This window comes from Ammospiza caudacuta, chromosome 8 (genome assembly GCF_027887145.1).
Source record: "Ammospiza caudacuta isolate bAmmCau1 chromosome 8, bAmmCau1.pri, whole genome shotgun sequence".
NCBI lineage: Eukaryota > Metazoa > Chordata > Aves > Passeriformes > Passerellidae > Ammospiza > Ammospiza caudacuta.
The window spans coordinates 25,206,080-25,229,810 of record NC_080600.1 but is presented as its reverse complement, the minus strand read 5'-3'; the positions used below and the strand labels follow the sequence as shown (position 1 = coordinate 25,229,810).

Below are 23,731 nucleotides of genomic sequence, written 5' to 3'. Positions count from 1 at the left end.
TGGAATGACCAAAACAATACATTAATTAGAAAAGGCTATTCATCATTGGAGTAAATAACCCCAGCCTTTGTTCATTTTCTTTTCACAATATCAGGGAAGAAACACATTGCCATCTCATCACAAAGGTTCCATGCTGTTGTCTCCTTATCACAAGTTTTATACCTTCTTGGTGGTTCTTGTGGACATCTCCTCAGGGCACTCTTTCTTCCTCACAAAATGGCCAACCAACTCCAGTTCCCTTTTCAACCAGCCACCCCACTCTTTTATAGCACTCTTCTTCTCATTGCTTACAGCTGTGGCCTGTTAAAGTCAGGCCTGTTCCTAATCTTTGATAATTGGCCCAGCTGCAACTCCTTAGGGGTAAGATTATTTCCTACACTATCTTTATTTTCTTATATTCTATCCCCCTACAGAAACAGTCCATATTTTACTGGAAAGCTACAAGCTTCAATGCAGTAATATTTATAACGTGCTTGAGCTTTTGAGGTTTAAAAATTTCTAAAAGTTTTCCTTTCAGTTTTGGGGATCTAAGTTGAAATAATTTTGTAATCTAAATGCTGTAAGTGTGCTTGTATATGAAAGTCAGCAATAGAACAAAAAACTGTGATTACATTCATTTAGATGTTCTTTTTTACCTTCTGGGGTTTTTTGGAGGGGTTTTATTTTCTCTTTTTTTTGTTAGTTTTTGTTTTGTTTTGTTGGTTTTGTTTGTTTTAAGGTTTTTCTTTTGTTTTTTGGGTGGTTTTTCTTTTTGTTTGGCTTATTTGGGGGTTTTTTGGGGGGTTTTTTGATTGTTTGTTTTTGTTGGTTTTTGGTTTTTTTTTTTGTTTGGTTTGGTTTGGTTTTGGTTGGTTTTTTTGTTGTTTTTTTTTTTAGGTGGTTTGGGTTTGGCTTTTTTTGTCCTGGAATATTTGAGGTCTGATGAGCAGTGCTTCCCGGGAAATCAAACAGCACTTAAAATCAAAATAAGCCTTGGTCACATTTTATAATTTCTCTCAAACATTATGATTTACAAATGAGAAATTAAATTATCCAATGCTGCTGGATAATTCCTTCCCTTCAAGTAAGTCTACAAGATTTCCAGTCAAATCTGAACATTATAAAAACCTCAGGTTCCCATCTCTCAGGGCAGCTTGCTTGGCTTTTATGGGACTGGCAGAGCTCTTCATCTAGGCCACCCTTGAGGAAGAAAGGATGAAAAGCTTCTGCCTGAGCAAATCATGTCAGCAGCAACAGGGGCTGGGCTGCCCGGGAGGGCAGGTGAGCCAGGAGCCACAAGTACCAGTGAGGCAGCAGGGCCAGGGCCCACACCGAGCAGGGGACACCGTGCCAGGAGCCCAGACAGGGCCAGGGGCCACACCAAGCAGGGGACACCCTGCCAGGAGCCCAGACAGGGCCAGGGGCCACACCAAGCAGGGGACACCCTGCCAGGAGCCCAGACAGGGCCAGGGGCCACACCGAGCAGGGGACACCGTGCCAGGAGCCCAGACAGGGCCAGGGGCCACACCAAGCAGGGGACACCCTGCCAGGAGCCCAGACAGGGCCAGGGGCCACACCGAGCAGGGGACACCCTGCCAGGAGCCCAGACAGGGCCAGGGGCAGCAGCCAGAGCCAGCCAACAGTGCAGGGACTGCCAGGTGAGTCTGGGGACAGGCAGGTGCAAGCTGCAGCCAGGGAGCTCCATCAGCAGGAAAGGTCAGGATCATCCATGTGCAGGACTGGGCTCTGCTGCTGTGTAAGGCTCAGGCAAGGACCCAGCACAGCCACAGCATTGCTCAGGCAAGAACCACAGGCAAAGGTCTGAGCCTGAACACAGCAGAGGACCCAGACAAGACTTCTCATACCTCTGTCTTGCAACTTGGTTGTTTTCGCAGCACTTTGATCCAAGGTTACAGAGCAGCACCATATCTGAGCTGGCCTTGAGTACAGACAATAAAACCCTAGGTGCAGGGAAAGAGGCAGCAAATCCAGGTGGTGTGCTCAGAGCCCTGCAGCATGGGCTTAGCATCAATAACTCGAGTGTTTCTCTTGTTAGGAGTGTTTGCCATACCCACCATTAATTTCCAGAGTCACATGACAGATCAGAAGTACTGTCAGTGTAGGTTCAGATTTTAGTTCAGAAAATTGCCTATTGCTCTAATTCCCTCTACTCTATGAAGTATTGAAACACTGCAGGAAACTACCCAAAGGGGAAAGTACAGAAGTTACCATCCTTTCCTGTGTATCAGCTAAATCTCATAAGGCTTCCTGGATTAAGGCAAGCTATGGAATAATGTCTGAAACAAAACCCCAGGAACACAGAGTAAATCCAGCAAATGAGTAGCCTCTACTCTAGGAAGATTAAAATACCAGTTAAGGCATTAAAAATAGAGCTCAAAAAAAAAAAAAAAAAAAAAAAAAAAATTCCTCAAAACAGCGAGGTGCTTTAAAATTCCTGAACACTTCTTTCTCTCTTCTCTGTATCTCCTAGGATGTTCACAGCATTGAAAAAACCCAAACATTTGTTGACTCAAAAATTTAGGTGTTAGTTTTCTTTTAAAGGCCTTTATCAATTGCTTTGGATCTTGCATAATTTGTGTAATTCAGAAAAGGAATTTGAATGTAGACTCAAAAATAACATTTTTCCTGACACATACTGTTTTTATGATTTCTTTAAAAATCTAATTTATCCAAGAGTAACAGTAACCTAAACTAATCAACATTGTGTTTCTAATAATTGAGAAACAGAAATTAGGCAGCTTAGGCACAACATTTTTTAAGTTGTACTGGCATATCATCAAAATATACAAAGTACACTCAACAGACATCATTATTCACAGATGATGTACTCATAAAAGCCTTACTTTTAGTAATACTAGGTACAACATGCCAAGACAGAACTCTTAATTTTGTTTCCTGCTTTACCAATAGTAGAATCAACTGTGCACAAATATCACTACTCTAGTTTAAGCAGGCTTTGCTGTTACATCCTGTAATGCATGCCCTGTAAATACAGCAAAGTCCTCGCTCTGACCTGGCATTCTGGCCCGTACAATTGCACCTACAAAACTAGGTACAGCTGCAGAAGCCACACTTTGACTAGTTCTGTTTGTTGTGCTTATGTAAGGGTGCTCATTGTATTGATATAAAGCCTGATTTTGCCAATATACCAAAAAGCATACTAGAAATGGTGCCAGTAAAATGCAAATTATCTCTGTTGGTAAACAAGTCCTAGCATGGGCACAGCTTTTTTTTTTTTCCCAGTGATTACACCACCAACACGTGGCTTAGTGCTGATATGAAAGTACTCACTGATCTAGGTCACACCACTGAGCCAGAGCATCACTGGAGAGGAGAGGTGCAGTTCTGGGATGTGATCTTTGAGTGGCACCAGAGAGAGCTGTATGGGAAGAGGATGCTGCAAGCCAGGGCAGCAGGCACAGCTTGCTCTGGGATGTGCAAGGTCCAGAGAAAATATTGAGGGCTAACAACCCAAAGGCAAGAATGGTATTTCATGGGAAGAATGGGGTATCTGCAAGCTCTGGTACAATTGAATATCTAGATAATGATCTTCAGAGGTCCCTTTCAACCCTAACAATTCTGTGGTTCTCCGATTCTGTGATCCAGCAGTACAAATGACAACAGGAAGTTACTTAAACAGGACTTTCATCTGAATCTGTAATATTGGTGTGAAAAAACCACCACCACAAACCAAAAAACACTTGGGGTGTCAGCTCATTTCCTACAGTAGCACCTCAGACATGATTTACTTAGAATAAGTTTACTATGAACTTTTATTACAAAGACTTGAGCGGTGTATTACACATATATCTGAAATGTTCGTGTGTGGTGTCTTTTAACCAAAGGAAAGAGAAACTCTAAGGAAATCTGCAACCTGTCTAAGCTGTATGCGTTCATGAACTTATCCTGGTTTTTTACAGTTGACTGGGTTGTGGCTGGAAGTGTGAACAGAAACATCATTCCCAGTCTTTCAACAGTCCAGAATCTTGGTTAGCCTGCTGACACACTGGGACAACTGAAGTTATCCACTCTAGGAAGGAATCTGCAGAGGGTGGAAAAAATGGCGCTGAGAACTAGCACAGCCTCGAGGGAGGAAAGGCGGCAGAACTCCAAATCCAGCTGGCAGAGCTCCAAGTCCAGGAAGACTACTAACAGTACTACCAAGAGTAGCACTAAACATCATGAAAGTCCTGAAAGCCTTTGCCTCCACGAGTGAACAAAAGTAAAAGGCTGGCAGGTAAATAATTATTAGATTTAAAAAAAAAAAAAAAAGCAAACCAGAAAACTGACTTGAACAAAACATGGGCTGTGATTGTCAAAAATAATATTCTTAAGGGCACATCTTACAAAGCTAAAGCCATTAGCACAAATGGGGACAGGAGGTGCCCAGCTCCACTTAACTATTCTGGAGCAAGATCTTACTGATATGGTAATTTTAATTTTTGTATAAGACAGCAGAAGTCTGATCTTTAAGATTAAAATGTATTAAAAATTATAGGTTATTTGTGGATTTCAAAAGCAAACAAGATATGCCAGAACACAAGTTCAGTGGAGAAAAAAATAGCATTTCCTGAAGACAAAAAAAAGGGCAAAAAGGCATGGGTAAAGTCTTTCAGAGACCTGTGTATGTTGATGGCAAAAATACACAATTTAATATTCTCAATTTTCTGGAATATATATGCTAAAGGAGTATCTCAGCTAAGCAGCTAATTGGCAAAGTCATTCTTTTTTAGCTACATAAATATTCTAAGCTGAAGTTTGTGTGGCACAAGTTGGGGCAGACCACAGTAAAGTTGATTGTCTTTCCCTTTAATTTAGTAGATTGCTGCAAGTTCCTTGCCAGTAACAAGATGCCCATTGAAAAGGATTACAGAGAAACAGTGTCAGCTTCAGTTTCATTGATGCCATAGCTTGTTACTTAATAGCACAACATATAATTTGACAGGTCTAGCAATGAATCATTGCTGGTTACCTGCAGACATTTTTGACAGAAAACTCCCGACTAGAATACTTATAATGGAGGAAGCTGGAGGCAGAAGAAGAGGTGTGAACAGGTATCAGAGCTGACAAGTAAGTCTGATCTCCTACCTGAGACAGGCAAAGGAAAAAGGAACATGTGGCACCTTACCCAGCTCCCAGAAAGGCGTGAGACCAAACACATACAAAATGAGATGTAAGAATAATGGCTTGCTGCCGAACTGAGGCAAGACCACCAAATCTCCTGATATAAAACAAGCAGAACAAATGTATTTTCTACATCAGTAGTAGCAGTGGTATTTCAGCTGAGAATCACTGTCATTTCAAAGTTGCTAGACATCTAAGTAGACTCCATTTATAACATGAAAATTTTAAAATATTCATATAATTTTTTTAATCTGCCCACAAAGAAATTTGAAGCATTAAAAACAGCTAAGGACTTCCCTATGGTCATTTACACCACCCCAAACTGAAGGCCAGAAACTCCTTTCTCTGCCACAAGCTTTTTAGCAAGCAGATGTTTGAATGTATTCCAAGAGTGTATTAATACCGTGGTTAAGGAAGCTCAGTGGGGTTTGTGTTTGCTTTAAATAGGATAGATTTCTCTAAGAGGCAGAAAAGTGGTAGCCCTTAATAATGGCAAAAGAAATTAATATTTCCTTTTCTGCCTTGTCAAGCAAAGACTAAAATATGAGTTTGGTTTTGTTAATGCTTCCAAGTCTCCCAGCAAGTGACAATACATAAAGGGCTTTTGTTGTCTCCCACTTAAAGGCACAAGTTTATATTGTCTCTTTGATGCACTTTTGAAGTTATATATTAATTTATTTCACTGCTTGAAACAGTACAATATGTAAACTCAAAATACGCAGGAGTTATTTGCAAGAATTCTCTACTCTGCTGCAGTAAAATGGTGCTATTTTTAATAAAATAAACAAACGGCAAAAAAGCTTTCTTTTCATACAAATTGTGTGCATATTTATTGATATTCCCTGACAGATTATGCAGTACAAATGCTATATTGAACAATTAGAGGAAGAGAAAATAGCTTAATTTTAGATTCAGATCTTATCCTCCAAATGTCTTAAATCAAATAATAAAGATTTACACTTTTAATTCGTGCCTTAGATTCTGGGCTGTAAATTAAAAAATATAATAAAAATTTACTGCTCTAGGTTACTCAAGATTTTCCTGTAATATGAATAAAATATTTTTGGTTATGTTTGCTTGAATTAACATTTGAACTGCACAATATACTAGTCCTCTTCAAAGCTGCCTAGAGACTCTGGTAAAGTCTTTATCCAACTATGTAACTTCTGTGAAGCATTGATGTATGAGTCAAAAATCAGGAGGAAAGTCTTAAATCAGTTTAAGTATTTTTTATCCCAAAACAACCAATAATTCAGATTGAGAAAAAAAAAAAAAAAGGAAAAAAGAATTTTCCAGCTATATTTGCAGGGAATGTAAAGGTGACTCATGAGAGGTGCAGGACTCAGTCCTCCTGTCTCAGGCGCACTGAGCACAGTACAAGTGATGCACCAGCACATGAATGATGAACCCTTCAGGAAAATGTCCCTGCTGACCATGATGACCCTGAGCTGGAAATAGTGCTGCTCATTCACCATCATCACTAGGACTTTTCTTAGGGCACACATCCAAACACATTTAAAAACCTGTGTACTTCAATGGCAATATGAAATCTCTCAACAAGCCTCAAAACTCACTGTTACTTTTAAATGAAAATCTCATATTCTGCAGAGTTGGGCATGGATTCAAGTACTAGACAAATATATTAGGCAAGCTGCCTTCAGCCATGGGAATTGCAACCTGGCACTCATTATGAATCAGGAAAGTAACTTGTATTGATTTGTATTAGCGCTGATCCTATATTCCTCAGCAAGTTTCGGGTGACATTTCCTCTCTCTTGATGAATTATAAGTTAATATTGCTTGTAGAGACAAGTCAGACAAACACAAAGAACTATCACTTTCAAATGAGAGGTTTCAAAACAGAAAGAGCTAATGTTTTCTCAGGTTCTGAAGCATTTTAACCTTGTGGCCCAAAAGCTGCCAAGCTGGCTAGCCTGGATGCTAGAACCACTTACTTAATGGAGGAGGAGTAATACTGCAAGGCAGGCAGACAGGCTTGCTATGGTTGCATAATCAACACAGTTCCAGGCTCCACCAGCCCATCAATCTTCAAGGTCTCTGCAGAGACTGCTGCACAGCATCTTTTAGTAGTGCCCCCAAACTGCAAGGGGAGAATGAACGGATTTCTCTCAGCCAGGTGACAGGGCCGGGGACACTCTGTAATCAGAGGCAAATAGACCTACCTCACTTGCAGCCTTCAGTTTCTAGGCTTGAAGGTTGATCAATGCTCTATAAAAGATGTAATCTCTCATATTTGTCCCACCATAGCTTTACAATACCATTCCTTACTCTCCCATAAACCTTGATTATTTTTACCCATGGGCTTATTCCTGGAACTTATCACAGACCATGGGGAGAGCACACACCATTTAGGTGCATACAAGGGAGAATATATTTTCTGGTTTTGTTTAGCATTGGCTGCATTGCCAGACTTGAAGCTTTCTGGAAGGTGACTGTGTGCATCTGCATCAGCCAGGGTGCAGCAAGGACAGGGCAGTCTGGGGGCTCTGGGTGCCAGCAGGGCCAGGGCCAGGGGCAGTCTGGCACCACCCCAGCCAGGGGAGGAGGGCAGGTCTCACAGCTGCCACAGCAGGCTGGTCCAGGTCACCGAGCCATGCTGTGGCACAGTGTGCCTTGAGCACAGGCAGAGCAACCCCTGAAAGGCAACATTGCATGGTGAGGGACTCCAGGCCTGAACAGTCATGGCTTTGTTTCAGCTCAGGTCTGTCCATTGGGAGTTGAGGTTTGCAAAGGACAGGGCCTGCTGGCGGGACCTATAGTCACAGAAGAAGCAGTGCTCCTTGACTTGGGTCCATCAGGTCTAACAGAGCTATAAAGTTTAGAATCTCACAAGTGCAGTAATGTTGAAGAGAAGCTGATGCAGGTTATTCTGTACTAGTTATATTGTGCTTAATGGTAACCAAAGCAAAAAATTCAGTGGCCATCTGGATAACTACAGTAAAATTTTCAGAATTCTGTTAATGCATGGGGATCCAGAAAGTTCACAGCTGTGCCTGGCTCTTTCTAGCACTCCCTAACACTGGTCACAAAATGTGTCAACTTGTTTCTCCCAATGTATATCAGTCCACTGCTGTTTTATTTATTTAATAATACTCTTTATCCTATTCTCATCATGTCACCTGATTTCTAAGCCATCTTTCCTTGTCTCTTCCCTATCTTTTCCTTGTCTTTAGAAAAAAAAAAAAAAAGTTAAAAATTAGCAGCAGAATTTGAATGCTGAGAACTACCATCTAAAATATTTTCCTTTAATCAGAAAGGACATCTACATTGACATGCCTGAAACAAGTCTTATAAAAGTCCATGTTGGGATAACAGAGGGAGAAAGAATTGCTGTAGGTTTACTTGTTCAAGGAAATTTTCAGTGTATTCTCAGCAGCTTTATTCCCTGGTGTATATGTGCATGCATAAGGAACATGCAACATAATTTTGTTGGTATCCAGTACAGTTAACAGAGCTCTTTGTAAAAGAGTTACAAAACCAGATGGATTGCTAATGTGAGGGTACTCAGAGAAGTTGCAAGCTACTGGAATTACCCTACTACCTTCTGTTCCTAACATTCTCCTTGGAGGGTTAAATGGTTGTTTTGCAAAGCTCTTTGAAGTGTGTAAAAATCCATCCCACCATCATGCCAGCATACCAAAAAGATAAATCCTTACACAGTTTACCTTACTTCAAATACAGTATTTGGCATTACATGCTTTGTTTAAACTACTACTAATGCTTTGATTTTTTTTCCTTCAAAAGATACCCCAGTCTAGATCTTACCATTGGACTTCAAACACTCCCCAGAGTCCAGAGGGATGAGAGAGCAGACAGCAAGTTCTCCCAGAAGAGCCCAGTCCTCCTGCCTCTGTGGGAAAGGGGTATGATTATACACAGGCAAGTGAGACAAATCTAAAACAGATTCACAAAAAGCAAAGCCCTTCCACTACCACCATGCTGTGGGATGCTTGCTGAGATGTGCCAGTGGCTGTGGGAGTTGCTGCTCAGGGCAGGGGGAGCTGCATTTTGCTTCCCAGAGGATCTCGTTCCATCTCCTTGGGTCTCAGCAGTGCATCTGCCCTGCACCAGGCACTGCTGAGAGCTGAGAGGACTTCCAGCCTGGCACTGTGGAACAGAGCAGGGCTGTGTTTTTCTCTGATTGTACCAAATTAAATTGCTATTATGGAGCTGAAATTTATATCTATTTCATTCTTGATTTAATAAAATCTTCTATCAGAAAGCAGAAATTGTTGCCTATGCAACTCTTAAACTGATAAATTACTTAAATAGCAGCTGAGAAGGAAAAAACAACTTTTAGTTAATTACCAAATCTGAAAATTCTGTCCCCAGTTTTTTGTTGTGGTGTAAGTTTTAAGTCTGTTTACAGCTTCTATTGTAAGAACTGCCTAGACAGAATTCTCATGTGCCACAAATCTTAGAATCAACCAGGCAATCTCTCTTCAGTGTCATTATGGCAACTTAAATGACTGTTACAAAATTTAAAAGTAAAAATACTTTCCCTTATGTTCCAATCATCATTATTGTGACTCAAGTGTTGGAGAGAGTGAGGGAAAGAAGAGAAAATGGAAATCACTTCACTTTCCAAAATCACAGTTAATGATTCAGAGTTAATCATAGTTGGGCTCCATGATCTTAAAGGCCTTTGCCACCCTTAACAATTGTATGATTCTAAGGCATGTATTTATTTTAATCAGTACTACTGTAATTTGGGCCAAGGTTATTTAAAACCTGTCTCTTGCCATTTGTCTGCATTTTGGTTTTGGAATACAGTCTTTTGGGGTGGCACAGACTGACCAGAGTAAATGCTTCTGGAGGCACATGGGGCTTTATTTGAACAGATTTCACTGGGAGCAGTGGTGCTTCTAGCAAGTATCCTGGGGGGGCTCAGCTCTCCCTGTTCAAGGGCTCTGGTGAGACTGAGGGTTAGAACTGAGTAACAAATTACCATGGGCAGTTACTATTACAGGAGGCAGAGTCTATCAAGCAGTGTGCCAGTTGTAGGGCGACACAGTATGGGTAAATGAAGGTGGTATAGAATGTAATCTTAAAGAGTTGCAGCTGAACCAATTACTAAAGATTAGGAGCAGGCCTGATTTTAACAGGCCACGCCTGTAGCCAATAAGAAGTGTGTTATAAAAGAGTGGATTGGATGGGTGAGGGGAACTGGAGGTACTTGGTTGCTGTGAGGAAGAGTCCGTGCCTAGAGGAGCTGGCTGCAAGAAACATCAAGGAGGTATGAAACTCTAGTAATATGGAACCTTTGTAACATAGTGACAATAGAACTCTTGCAATATAATGATAGCACCAGTCAGTGAAACACCTCTAAGGGCCATAGAGGCAGGTCTCAGGGATAGTTTAACACTGAAGAGCTGAGCCAGATACTGTCTCCACAAAATGTAAGAGCTCAAGCTAGAAATGGTGCCTGAATTCTGCACAGACGGAGAAGATTTGGATACACAACAGATCCAAATTTCAGGATGAATTACCAAGAGCCCTAGTGGATTTTAGGACTCTGCCAGTAATATCATACACTACCACACTACCTATTTACTGTGGAAATTACATTTTTTCCTGTTCTGCAGACTAAAATTATTCCTGTTTGACAGCTGGAGAAGAAGCAGAACTACAGTGATATGAAGCAATTTGTCTAAGGTCATGTTGTGTTCCTTTCACAGATGTAAAAACATGAATTCATATTCCTTGGCTCTCAAGCTAGTTCTGGTTCCCATTTTTATTCTTACATCTTAATCAAGTGATCATTTTTTTATGGTTTTCCCAGATTTCTCCTCCTGACACAATGATAAATGGTTGTAAGCATTTAAGTAGCTTGTTAACCTGTTTTAAGACAGCAGTGGGATGTACTTGAAATAAAGGCCAGAATCACTTTTTGAAAGCTGAAATTAAGATATAGAATGAGCTCACTCACCTGATAGAAGTTCTTTTGTGGCCAGTTGTTAGGCAGCTCTGCTAAACTGGTTTTACAAAAGTATTTTATAGTGCACTCATGATGAGAAGTGCTGCTGAACAGTTAATTTTGTGTAGAGCCAAGCACTTAATTCTCAGCTTCAAGGAAATCTTTGATCAGGTTGTTCACACATGTGTTATCAAAGGCTTGTCATAGCTGATATGGCCAGAAAGTATCAATCAAGGAGGGTAAGCACACATGCTCTGGTATCACTGAAGCTATCAGAATTTTCCCAGTAATATAATAATAAAACAGCATCATTATGCTAAATTTAGGTAACGAATAAGAAGTTATTTGCCATATTTTTTAAAGGTTAAAAAAAAGCATGTTTCATTAATTGAATACACTTGAATACTAAACAAATTTTTAAGTAAGGTTTTAAAAATCTTACAGCAGACAGTTATTTGTTCCATAATTGCCAAAAATTATCAGTATTAGTATTAAAATAGCTTTAAAAACTTCCCCTACAATTCCCCCAAACTCATAATTTTCTTGCATGTCTTATATTGTGAAATTATAATATAAAGGTAAATATAGAGGTACTTTTAAAAATTGTTTTCTTTTTATCACCCCAGTTTACTTCCACAACAGAAAAGAAGCTGAAACTATCTAGGCGGTCATCATGTAGGAAATTATCTAGGAGAAAGCATAGCACATGAAAAGAGAGTGGAATATTTTTAAATGGTCTATTTGAAGTTTGTCAGATGAGACAGAAAAGATTTTTCAGTGCTGAAACATGCAATCTACTGTAGACTGGAAGTGAAAAATTAAACTAATCATATGTTTCATAGGAGTCCAAACAAATTTACAACTTCAAATGAACCAGCACTGCAGGTTTATCAATGCACATTGGTGGCCAGAAGAGCAAACAAGTCAGTAAAAGGCAAGACAATAATAGCAAATACACTGAGATGGAAAAAAATCTGTCATTGTTTGTATTAACACTGCAGCATCAGCTGCATAGTCTTCATAACTACATTTCAAATGGATATCACAAAAGGAGTTAGAGTCGTTTCAGAATAAAAGATAAATCAAAAAAAGATGGGAATGGAATCAAGGGAATGGAAAAACTCTCACATGGAGTCAAAATACAAGATATGTTTGCTTTAATGTGAAGATAAAACTTTTACAGGAAAGAACAAGGCAGCAGTCAATTACACTGAAGAAGAGGCATACAAAAGTAATGAGGCCCTACACTGGGCAGCTAATATAATCTTTGTATTCCTCCAGCACGAGGAAAATGATGAAGACTGAAAAGTGATAGAGTTTCTCTAAACAACAAATAGCCAGAGTTTTAACTATGGTCAGAGCTCTCTGAAAGGTTTTTTTAGGTATTTAAAAAATCTCCATTAGATCAGGAAGCAATCTGAAGCATGTGGAGGGTGGGAATAGAAGATGCAATGTTTCCCTCATATGCTGGCTGCAAAGGTCTTATATGTTCTTCTGAAACACCTTGTACTGACTGCTGGCAGACAAAAAGAATCCTTGGTCTGATTCAGCTGCCAAGTTCTTGATTTGTTCTGGGACATATCAAAATATTAAGTTTTTGACCTTACCTTTCAGAAATATATTAATTGCTTTAACTGCACTGACAATCAATCATGACGATACAAAATACTAAACTAGCATGTGCCTGATGATGAATTTCAGACACTAATTTAGAAGTCTGGAATGCCCCTTTAAGTCTGTTTGCAATGGCCTGCACTCTGTGTCAGAAGAGCTGCGGAGCCTTGTCCCGGATCACCTGCAAAGGCTGTATCTGCCCTGAGCCCTCTGGGCTGCATTCTCACCACGTGGCTCTCTCTGACATGATGTGCTTTCCTTCAGCCTCCTGCAGTCATCAGCTCCAGAGCCTCTGCTCTGTCCTCCTGCAGGCCAAAGGATTATGAGAGGTTCTCCCAGCAAGGCAGGGTTTCTTGGGCAGTAGATACCTTAAAGCCTCAAACAGGAGAGGCCTCTGTAAAACTGTGCCAAAAGGAAGTGCCCTCTGCCTGTAGCTGCTTGAATTTTTGAGGTATCTTTGCTCTTTTTCTGCAGGGGTATTGCTTTGTATTTGGGACAAGGTGTGCTGGGACAGTGTTCCTTTAAGGGAGGAGCGGGCTAGGTGTGGGTAGAAGGAAGTAATTTCAAACTATTTGTGTTTCAGAGGTCTCCAATCAAAACACATCAGAATACAAATTGCTCAGCTTATATTAATATTTCCAAACAAAGCAGTTGTTGAAAAAGGAATATACTTCATCTAGATATTATTATTCCTAAGATGTTATTTAAACGGTGAGCAATCACCCAGTAATTGCTTTTGTTCTGGTAAAATTAGAATCTGTGGTTTATACACTGTTAGCTTTTCAGGCTAAACCTTAGACCTTATCCTAGGGTTAATTTTAACTAGCTTATGACTGCAGACTTTTCACAGCTTGGTTTACACTAGGATTTGAAAAGGTGTTAATAAACAGTGCATGTTAAACTGAAGCATTCTCCAGCAGAGTGGCAGTAGGGTAAGCATAGCCACAGGGTACATAAGGATAACAGCTGCCAAGTGAACCGAGGGATTTTTCATGATGGGGTATTTCTTTCTCCCTGTTCCCAGCCTGGCAAGGTGGATATGATCTTGCTGCCAGCAAATGCCACTGCTCGAAACTCTTGCATGCCAGAATGCTGACTATCTGCAACACTCGCTTTCCACACAGCATGTGCACAAGGAGGCCAGATTTCCAAACAGCACAGTTTGCCTTACAGGTGAGGCCAAATCACTCAGACTTCCAGGGAGTTACACAATATCCATATCAGCCTCCTACTTTCCTGCCAGAACATGGTCTCCAGACTCCCTAAGGTTGATGGCTTGGCTTTATTTTTATTGAATCGTGCCCTCAATTTTGCATAATGCTCTCCTGGACATCTAGCCCAAGGGTGAGCTTTAAGATATGGCAGATGCAGCACATTCTGCAGTAATTTGTCTGCTAGTTTGAAGCCAGGAGGAATGCCCCAGGAGAAGACTGTGTGTTTGCTATGCCAATGTATGAAAAGCAATCGGAGTAAAAGTGACTTCTCCCCTGGGGAAATCTGGCTCAGAAAAGAGCTTTGATATGTAATCACACCTACAAGGGTCCACCAAAGGGAATGGGTGTGGGACAGTCCCACTGTGCCTTCCAGAACCCCAGGCATGTGGGCAGCATGTGGGCTGCAGCTGTTGCTCATCCCTGTGGCATGTTTCCCTCCTGGCATGTTCGCGCAGGTGGCATTGCAGTGTGCAGTTTTCTTTGGGAGCATGTGACTCTACTTGTTTATGTTTAATTAGTGTATTCCTCATTCATCATCAGTTGCAGAAGGGAGTGGACCCCTGCACCTTGCCCTGCTGGTCCATGAGCACGGGGGGCAGGAAGGCAGCACCTGTGGGAGCCCGGGGTTAGCTGGAAGGACAGGGCAGCGTGGGCTGTGCTGCACCAAAGCCAGGTGCTCCACCAAGCCACCCCTGCGGTGGGGCACCAGGCACCCTTGCAGCCCTGACAGAAGTCAATCAAGGAGTCAATCACTTCTGTCCCCCACCCAGCTGCCTGATGAGCCACAGCCTGCTCTCCCCCAGGTTATGGCATCTGAAGACAAAGAATTCAAAAGGTCCATTAAACAGATTTTAGTCTGAGTAAATCCCAGTCTAGAAGCCTGAAGCATAATGGAGTGGCAAGTCAATTATTTTTCTTCCAAGTGCTAATCTTCCTTAGCTTCTGGCTGTCTTTTTGCTGATATTCAGAAAGGGTGATTTGTAGGTGTTTATTGCTGAAATTTGAAGTGATTTAAAATGAATGATTAAATGTAGCATGACTTTCAGAACTAAGTTATTAATATATTACTAGTTTTCTAAGCAGTTAATACTTTTTAAGGACCCTTAAAATTTACTAACACACTTCATATATTATAGTTTAAGCAGAAATGCCAATTAACCCACACAATGTGCAGTCAAGATAGATGAGGATTAAGTCCCTACAGCCATTGTAATAGAAGAGATGCAATGACCTGAAAATTGTGTCCTTAGTTCCTTTGCCTGTAATTAATATAAATTCACCAGTGAACTGCCTTTCCTCTTTTTATTAATCCCTTCTCTACAGTCCTGGCTCTCTGTTGTTCAAGCAGTTAGGACAGATGGCATATGTTTTCTTGATTCTTCAGATCTGACTTCAGACTTGCAAGGGCTGCACGGCCAGGCTTGATAAGCTGGGGGCTTGGGAACAGGATACAGCCATCCTGGATATGTGCAATAAATTTCCAGTTATGCAGAAAACACCAAGGCATGTAACCAACCACGTGTCCAGCTCCTATTTTTTTGGCCTGTCTTCCTTGCACATCTGTGAATATGCATTATGTCTCCTCTTCTTTACTCAGTGTCAGCCTTTCCATATTAAATTTTGTTCATTGCTCTCTGCTAGCCCACAAGTAAAACAATCAGTGCAGAACTATGGAGGGTGTTCTTTTGGGCCTGGAGCAGAAGCTGAGAATGAAGGACTCATGACCTTGTCTGCAGTCACAGAGGCATGGGTCAGGATAAGATGACCAAACTATTTTAATAGGGAGCAGAAGTTACTGCTTCCATGCTGTCCTCCACGTTTCCAGAGGCACATGGTGAAAGTAAAATCCTACTGTTCTGACTCCAATTGCTGCGGATTGCACACATTTTCACACATGCTTTATTTCTGGTTTGCATTTCAGAGCTACACAGCTGTCACTGGAACCAGGGAAATGAGTAAGCCTGTAGATGCATGTGGTTAGCTGACTCAGAGAATATTGGAAACTGCTCAAATCCTGATGTGGCTGTCAGCCACACAACTCAGGATATCAGAAAAAAAGCCATAACTAACAGAAGCTCTGAGAGACCAGTTGTGGTGAGTGCTGTGAGGTAATTCAGATTTCAGGTTGGCAAAGAAGTTCATTAGAGTATTCCTTTTCCTCCTGTGAAATTAGTTAAGATTTAGTGTCAAACAAAAAAGAGAAATGCAGTCCCTTGTTTGTCCTTGAAGAAGAAATGTGCCGTATACTGTTTCTGCTATTTTACAAATGTAAAAATTAAGGTTAAGGGAGGAAGCAGGACATCACTGAGACAATAGAATTTCAGAAGTAATAGGATGCTTATGCTGTTTAGAGGTGCAGGAAGACTAAGCTGTGTTTTGGTTTAGGAAGCTTGTCCCATCAGCTGACTTATTTATAAAATTACACTCCCTTATGTCCTTATATATAGCTCATCTTTTTAAGAAGTAGGGGGTCTTAAAATTAATAAAATATTCCTTTAAGAAGCTCTGAAATCAAGGAGAACTAGAAACCTACAGCAAAATGAAATTATGCATGAATCAATGTGTTGGGAAACAAGCCAAGAGTTATGGTGACAAAAGGATCTCTTAGTCATCATCTCACAATCCTACAGTAGATCTATGGAAGGAAATACATCTAGTAACTTAATAGGCAATATTGATAGGATTAGATCAGTGCTGAGAAGCAGCTGTACAGTCATATGTATAAGATGAAAATACTTTAAAAGTAGAAGGTCAGAGGATTTAAGGATTTGGAATATTAAGCTTAGAAAAATGGTAAACTCAGAAGGAAAAGCTGCTAGTCTTTGGCACAGCATCAGTTACTGCACCAGGGGAAGAATAGTGGCATTAAATTGGTGTAGCAATGTAGTTTGAGCCACGTAAAGAGAGGCATTTGTCCTGCTTGTAAAACCACCAAAGTATCTTAAAGTTATGCATACACTTTTTTAAGGCCTCGCATGCTAGCCTTTTCTTCAATATCCATCCTGGTACGCGTCAACTGCAGCAGACAAGATGAGAAGAAACTTTCTATTAGTGCTGGAAAATACCATGGTACTCATGGTCATTTCTGTGATGACAGTGGAACAGTTCACTGTTAACAAAAGGTAGATCTGCTTTCCATTTGCAGCACTTCTAGACAGGTAACACAGACAGACTGTCAGCTGTCACCCAATATTATGACATGGCCAACCCAAAGAGGGGCACTCAGTGGTTGCTCTGCTAGCAAATCTCACTCATGGCTCCATAAGGTATTTTTGTAGTGATTTTAGCTACTAGATTGGGCAATAGCATAATAGAAGTGTCCCTTAAGGTAAGTGCTGGGCTGTGGACAAGCCACTGATCTCTACTCCCGCCAGGCAGACAGCAGCCTTCTCACCCTTAAATAATTTATTGTCAGGTGCAGTTCCCTTCATATTGTCTTCACCTGATCCTTGAGTCAATCTGAGTTACCATCAGAGCTCAGGCTTCTGCTACTGCTGCTTCCTGCTCCTCTGAAGTCAGTGGCAACAAAATCCTGCTGCTGGGAATGTTTCTCATGCATATTTCACTCATTCTTTTTCTCTGTTACCTCAGCTTTTTGCAGAATTAACAGCAAATGCTGAGGCAGACAAAGAATGAAAGATGAGGTTTTAAAAAATACAAATCCATTTATCTCCTTTACAATATGCACTCCTTTTAGCTGGTACCTTTTTCCATCCTAAAATTGAAAATCTGGTCATGATGTTTCACATCCAATTGGTATTAGATGCATCCTTACTTGTATTTGCCTAGCAGGCTTATGGGATGACTCAACATGGTGAAAATGTTTTGGTAAGCATGACAACTATTGTCAATATTTCTGGGTGAGTGATTTTAAAAGCATATTTTAGCACCCTCTCAATTCCTATTTAAATCAGCCTCTACCTCTATACTTGGTTCCTAGGATAATCTAGTAATCAACGCAGCATGAAGTAAAACAGAACATCATAATTCTGTGAGTGCACTAATAAACACAGTAAATGTCTCAAATAATACTTTAGTAAAAAAAATGCATATTTTCATGGCTTAACTTTACTGAACATTGTGTTTGAGTAATAACTGAGTGGGAAAATGACCACATACACAGGAAAGAACAGAAGAGAGGCAGGCAAGTGAGAGTTTCTATGCCATTTGTTCTAATTAAAAGTCTGCGGAAAGAAAGCATTAAGAAATTGTTGATGCAGAAAGTCAAGGAAATAAATAGCAATTACAGATTTAAATACCTAATTAATGTTATCTTGTTACAAAAGAACACCTGCAAAGCACTGGCAGCTGGTCTTTTTACAGTTACTGATTGGTGGAGTAAAAATAAAAGGGGAAAATTGTCACTGCCAAGTGTGGTTAAAAGGAGTTGACAAATTGACATTAAGTCCTCCCTCACATGGTGACTATCCACACTGTTATTAGCTCAGCCCATCCTTGCAGATGCTTGCACTTTGTTTAGTGCTCAGTGTTATGATCCCTTAATTCCTCCTCAGTTTGTTTTATATCATATTATAGGTTTGACGAAACACAATTCAACACAAGAAACTAAATTTAGCAAAGAAAAAGCAGGAAAGGTTTTCTTATTTTACTCTATTTCCTTTAATTTTAAAAGTAATTAAAACTTAAGTATATAGACACTGACAAAATACTTGTATTTATGAAGAGGGGCTTTTCTACATTTTATAATACTACAGAGCCTGAGTCAATATACTGTAGCATGTAACTCTTGTAAGATTTGTGTTGAGGGTTTAATCCCAAGACTTTGTTTGGACCCTCTACTTTCAGAGTGATTTATGGAATATTATTGTAGTGAAATAAAGACATCAAACATGCTGTTATGGTACATGGAACATCCTGCATACACACTGGAACAAGCAGAGGATTATAGCAGTTGTATTGTGACTGTACCTGCTGACTAACTTCAAACAGGATGTAAACACTCATGTAGCAGGAAGGCACAGCATATGACCCAAAATAACATGCCAGAGAGTTTTTATTTTGCTTTTCAGCGAAAACTCAAGGTAGAAACAATATTTTCATTAAAATGGTAGAACTGTGCCCATCCTGTCCCCATCAGGCAAGAGTCTGACCTCCAAGGCGTCCTCTAGAGGACTTGAAAAACATAACACAACACTAGTGTGCTTTAAGAAAGTGGCATTTATTTAAAGACAGGCAAATTGGTGAGGGGAGTGGGGTGAGCTGATTGGTATATTTTGGAATTCAATGCAGCTCTGTGTGTCTGCCTCTGCTTAACCACAGCTCAGGTGAAGGGTTTTTGTGTTTGAAATTATATAGCTACAGGATTTTATTGAAATTATATAGCATGTCTTGCTCTATCATTTCCTGGAAAAGTTTGCTATGGTGCAGGCACATCTTATTCCAAAAGTGAGGCAGCAGCTCTGTTCCCCATTTGTAAGGGCCACAGCACATCATGAGCAGCACAAACTGAGCTCTGAAAAAGAAAATTGAAGAACCTGAACTGGTTGTGGCAAGACTGGAGAGAGCTGACCTCATTGAAGAGATGTGGGTTCAGCTGTAATAATGTCAGAGTGCTTCTCTTCCCGAGGGCAGAACAAAAGTAAGTTGTACTTGGTGATCAAATCCACTGGAAGGTGCAACAGGATAAAGAAAGATAGTATTTACCTTACTTAAACTATGTCCCTGTAACTCCCTTTCCTACTCCCCCTGCCAACACCAAGTCAGCTGCATCTTCATCCTCTGCTGATATCCTAAGTGCACAGTTAGAAATGAGCGCATTGTGGTTTGCATTATTTCATTTGTTTCTGTGATGAGTTCTTATTTCTAGAAGCAGCATTTTCTTCCTGAGGTTTAATCACTTAGGGTTTTCTTTAGTAAATGAAAGTCTCTTTTATTGATAAACAATAGTAAATCATGTCAGTGATGAGAATGCTAGTTAAAAGATTATGATTAAAATGAAATTATACCATTTTCTCCCTATGGAATATGCTTTCCAAGAAAAAGTCATTGTATTGACAGAAACTGCAGGGATTTTTTTTTAAAGAAAGTCTGCCAATGTTAATTGATATTATTCAGCTACCTTCATTTGCTTGGTTCAGAGTACTCCTATTTAATTTATCTGTCTTGATATGGACCTCATTCCCCAGGGAAACTCCGTCACTATTGCAGCTGTATTTATTCTGATTTTTTATGAAGTGGGTTAGCTAACAAAAAGTAGTTTTCCATGTACAGTTTATGTTTGCAAAGTACCCAAACTCCAGCCAGGCCCCCTTCATTGTGCAGAAGGAAAGGCTTCCTCAGCACTGCAGTAAAAGCCAAGTGTAAGGAGGTCACATTAGCACGAGTAGGGTTTTGCAGCAGTACTGCTCAGCATGTAGTGAGATACCTGAATTTGGTCAGTCTGGAATGAGCACCACCCACCTCAACAATATCTTTAACAATCCTCAACAATAACTGGGAAATGAATGAAATAGTACAACTGTGCTGCATGTGGCAAAAGTTGCAGCACAGTTGTACTATTTCAACTATGTACTATTTGGCCCTTCACCAAAATTCTACTTCCAGAAAGTTTTTCATTGGTGTACCTGGTTTGTTCAGGTCAGTTTTATAGAAATTCATTAGATGGTACATCTAATCAGTTAAAATAGCCTTCTCCTATTTTTTTGAATACAAGGAAGAACTTTTTACTGTGTGGGTAATCACACAATGGAACAGATTGCCAAGAAAGGTTGTGGAGTCTCCTTCACTGCAGATATTCAAGAACCCTCTGGATGCAATCTTGTGCTCCAGGATGAACCTGCCTGAGCAGGGAGGTTGGACCACATGACCCACTGTGGTCCCTTCCAACCTGACCCATTCTGTGATTTTGCACAAATGATATAAAACCACAAAACCACTAATGCCTAGGGTTTTTTTCCTTAACACTACGTGCTTTTAAGAACTCTGGCTTCTAGGTCAAAGAGACAAAGACATTAGAGCTTTGGAATCTTTTCTAAAAAAATCACCTCAACTCTGCATACATATATTGTGCTAAAAATAAGTTTCTAATAACCACTTTTAGTCCTGTTTGATAAAATTTTGATATAGTTAAGTATGCAGATTATCAACTTAGAGTTGCATGTCTTTCCAAATACTTCTTGTTGAGTTCCCTAGGCTGAATGGGAAATTTTGCAGCCTTCCATACCATTCCAAGAGGCTGTCTGTGATGCAGTCACTTTAGAATCAGCCTCAGTTTATGGAGCAGGAGGAGCCTTGATCACACCAGGATTTTCCCCTACACCTGAGGATAAATTGAAGGAGAGTTAAATCCCTGAACGGATTTTGCTTGTGGGTCCATGCTGCTGTGCCTGGACACAAAGTAGTTATTATCCTGGGTTGACCAGCTGATTTGGAGGAGGGATAGCAGCTTTGGATATCAAGAGGGAGACAAGGGCTCTGAAGAATACAAAAGGGCTGCAGCCACTAACTGGAGGAGTGTTATCCGTAAGAAGAGGTAAAATGATGAAACTGGTCAAAGACTAAATACAAAATTTAATTCAAGATGTAAATAAAATGTGTAGTAATATAGTACCTGTACACATAACCTGGCAAACAAAGTTTTTTTGTGCTTTTTGTCTTCATAGGAGGAACAAAAACAACCCCTTTTTCATAGCTGGGATGAAGGTACTCTCATTTTTCTGTTGAATAATTATCCCCCCTAAACTTGTAAAACACAAAGTGTTGTTCTCTGGTTTTGCCTCTCCACAAGTCCAGAGAAAACAGAAATAGAGTATTATACTGGCAACTCAGAAAATGCTTAAAGCCACGCCTAACTAATCTACTGTGTCAGTGCCCATAATAGATGTGGCCTGCATCAGAAGGAGGAGATAAGATAGTCAGCTTCCATTTTTGGCGTCAGGACTGTATTTACAGGGCACAGTAAGTTGTCACATTCACTACAGAGCATAAACAGTGGTAGTTACCCCAGCAGGGAGTGCGGGCCATTGAGTTATCACTTCTACTTTCTGATATCTTTTCCACTTAACTGATTTCAGTGCAATAATCTGTGACCTATAATCTTGGGAATTTTGACACAGTCAGTAAAGCTAAGGGAATCTTTAATTACTGTCCAGACCTTTAAAGATAAACTTGTATCAAACAATTATTGTGTGTCTGTTTTTACCCAATCCTTTGATTTATATTTTACTTCCAAGTCACATTAAAAAATGAAACAACCTTAATCTTGCAATGTCATTATGAAATAAAAAAAATTGATGTTTTGGTTTAAAAATGTCAGAATATATACATGATAATTGGTGGAAATTAAAATGTTAATTTAATAATTTCAGCATTAATTTAGTAGTATTTTTAGTCAGCCTGAATGTATATTATGGGTGAAAATAAAATTCTGTACAGCTGCGACATAAGTATAGTGAAATTCATAAAGAAGATATTTAAAACTGTAATAAGAAAATACAAGTTTATTGCTAGCTGTTAACTGTCCCCTAGCTCCTAGGAAAATAGTAATTTACATCTAGATGCGGTTTTAAAACCAAATACTAAATAGCATTGTCTTTATTCATATATGAACACAAAATATTACCAAGTAGCTACCAGATGATATTCTGACAATGATGTTAAATGAGCTTTGAAGAAAAATCTGAGATGACCAGGTGAATGTTCTTCTGAGCAGAATGTAATTACCGTGGAAGCTGTCTGAAAATGACTAGAGAATTAGAAAATTTAGTTCTGACAGTAATTTCTGGAGTTTTGGGGTTTAATAAGTCAGCAAATGGCTGACAGGATTGGAGCACAGCTTGCAGCCACAGGATGGGAGGTACTGATCTCACAGAAGTTCACACTGACAATGCAAATTCCTTGTAAATGATATGACAGGTCAGCATTGCAGTAGCTGACTTTTTATGCTAGATTAGAGCTCCCATTGCATGGAGAGCCAGGTATTGTCTGTCCCCTCAAAGCTGACACAAAGCTGGCAGAGACTCCAGATTGCATGTTCATTGGCAAGTCAGGCACACTGGTGTGGTTGGTCAGAGCCCAGATTTCACTGAGTACTGGAGACAAGGCCTGGCTGCTCAAAGTCTGCAAGCCCACGGAGCATGTCTGGATGCTGGGGAAACAAGATACAAACAGTATACAAGAAATTCTGGTGTCATGCAGGTTTCAAGAGTCCCTTCACTAAGTAAACTCTAATGTGACTCCATAGCCCAAACCCGGTCGCATGAATAGGCATGAAGCAGATGTTTCTGGAGGGCCAGTTAAGTGTGACACAGTGCATCTAGTTTAAGACAAAACTTGCACATTTTCCAGCTGCCTGTCTTTGCTCAGAGTTGTGCAAACCTCATTACAAGGTTTTTTTCCATGATAATTTATTTTAAATTGGTATGGAAGACTCTGGCTACTCTTACTGTTTGAGTACATTGGGTAATTAGGCAACATTGCAATCAAGTGAACTATGATGGTATCATAATTAGGACATGCATTTTCACGCACTTTCTTTAGAAATCTAGAGCAGGAAGCCAAATCAAAGTGAACAATGAAAGCAAATGAAGCATGGATATATACTGACTCAGGCAATCCCTGCTTTCTACTCTCCTTCTGAACTGTCTTCACAGGGCAGTTCTGCTTCAGCTCTTGACTTTAATTGGAGCCCAGCACAAAGCAAAAACCATCCCAAGGCTTGTAAACCTTTCTTTCAGCTAGAGCTATTTGTCCATGTATCTTTCCATGGCAGCCAAATTAATTACCATGGCATGTCTTTCCAATTGACAAAACTTGCTTGTCTGCCAAGATAAAACATTTGGAGGGCTGTCAAGTGGTGTAACCTGGGTACATCTCTGTATTTC

The 23,731-nt window shown here is 40.1% G+C and overlaps 1 protein-coding gene across 3 annotated transcripts in view; it reads right to left on the bottom strand.

Moving 5' to 3' along the window:
- The window catches only part of STK39 (serine/threonine kinase 39), an 80,942-nt gene extending 80,716 nt beyond the window's left edge, over positions 1 to 226 (bottom strand). The window contains exon 1 of one of the 3 annotated variants that reach the window (XM_058809345.1): positions 163 to 226. The gene's annotated coding sequence lies outside the window, so the exon portion shown is untranslated. The remainder of the gene's footprint in view (positions 1 to 162) is intronic. The other 2 variants (XM_058809344.1, XM_058809343.1) reach the window with 2 other exon arrangements.
- Between the last annotated feature and the right edge of the window lie 23,505 nt (positions 227 to 23,731).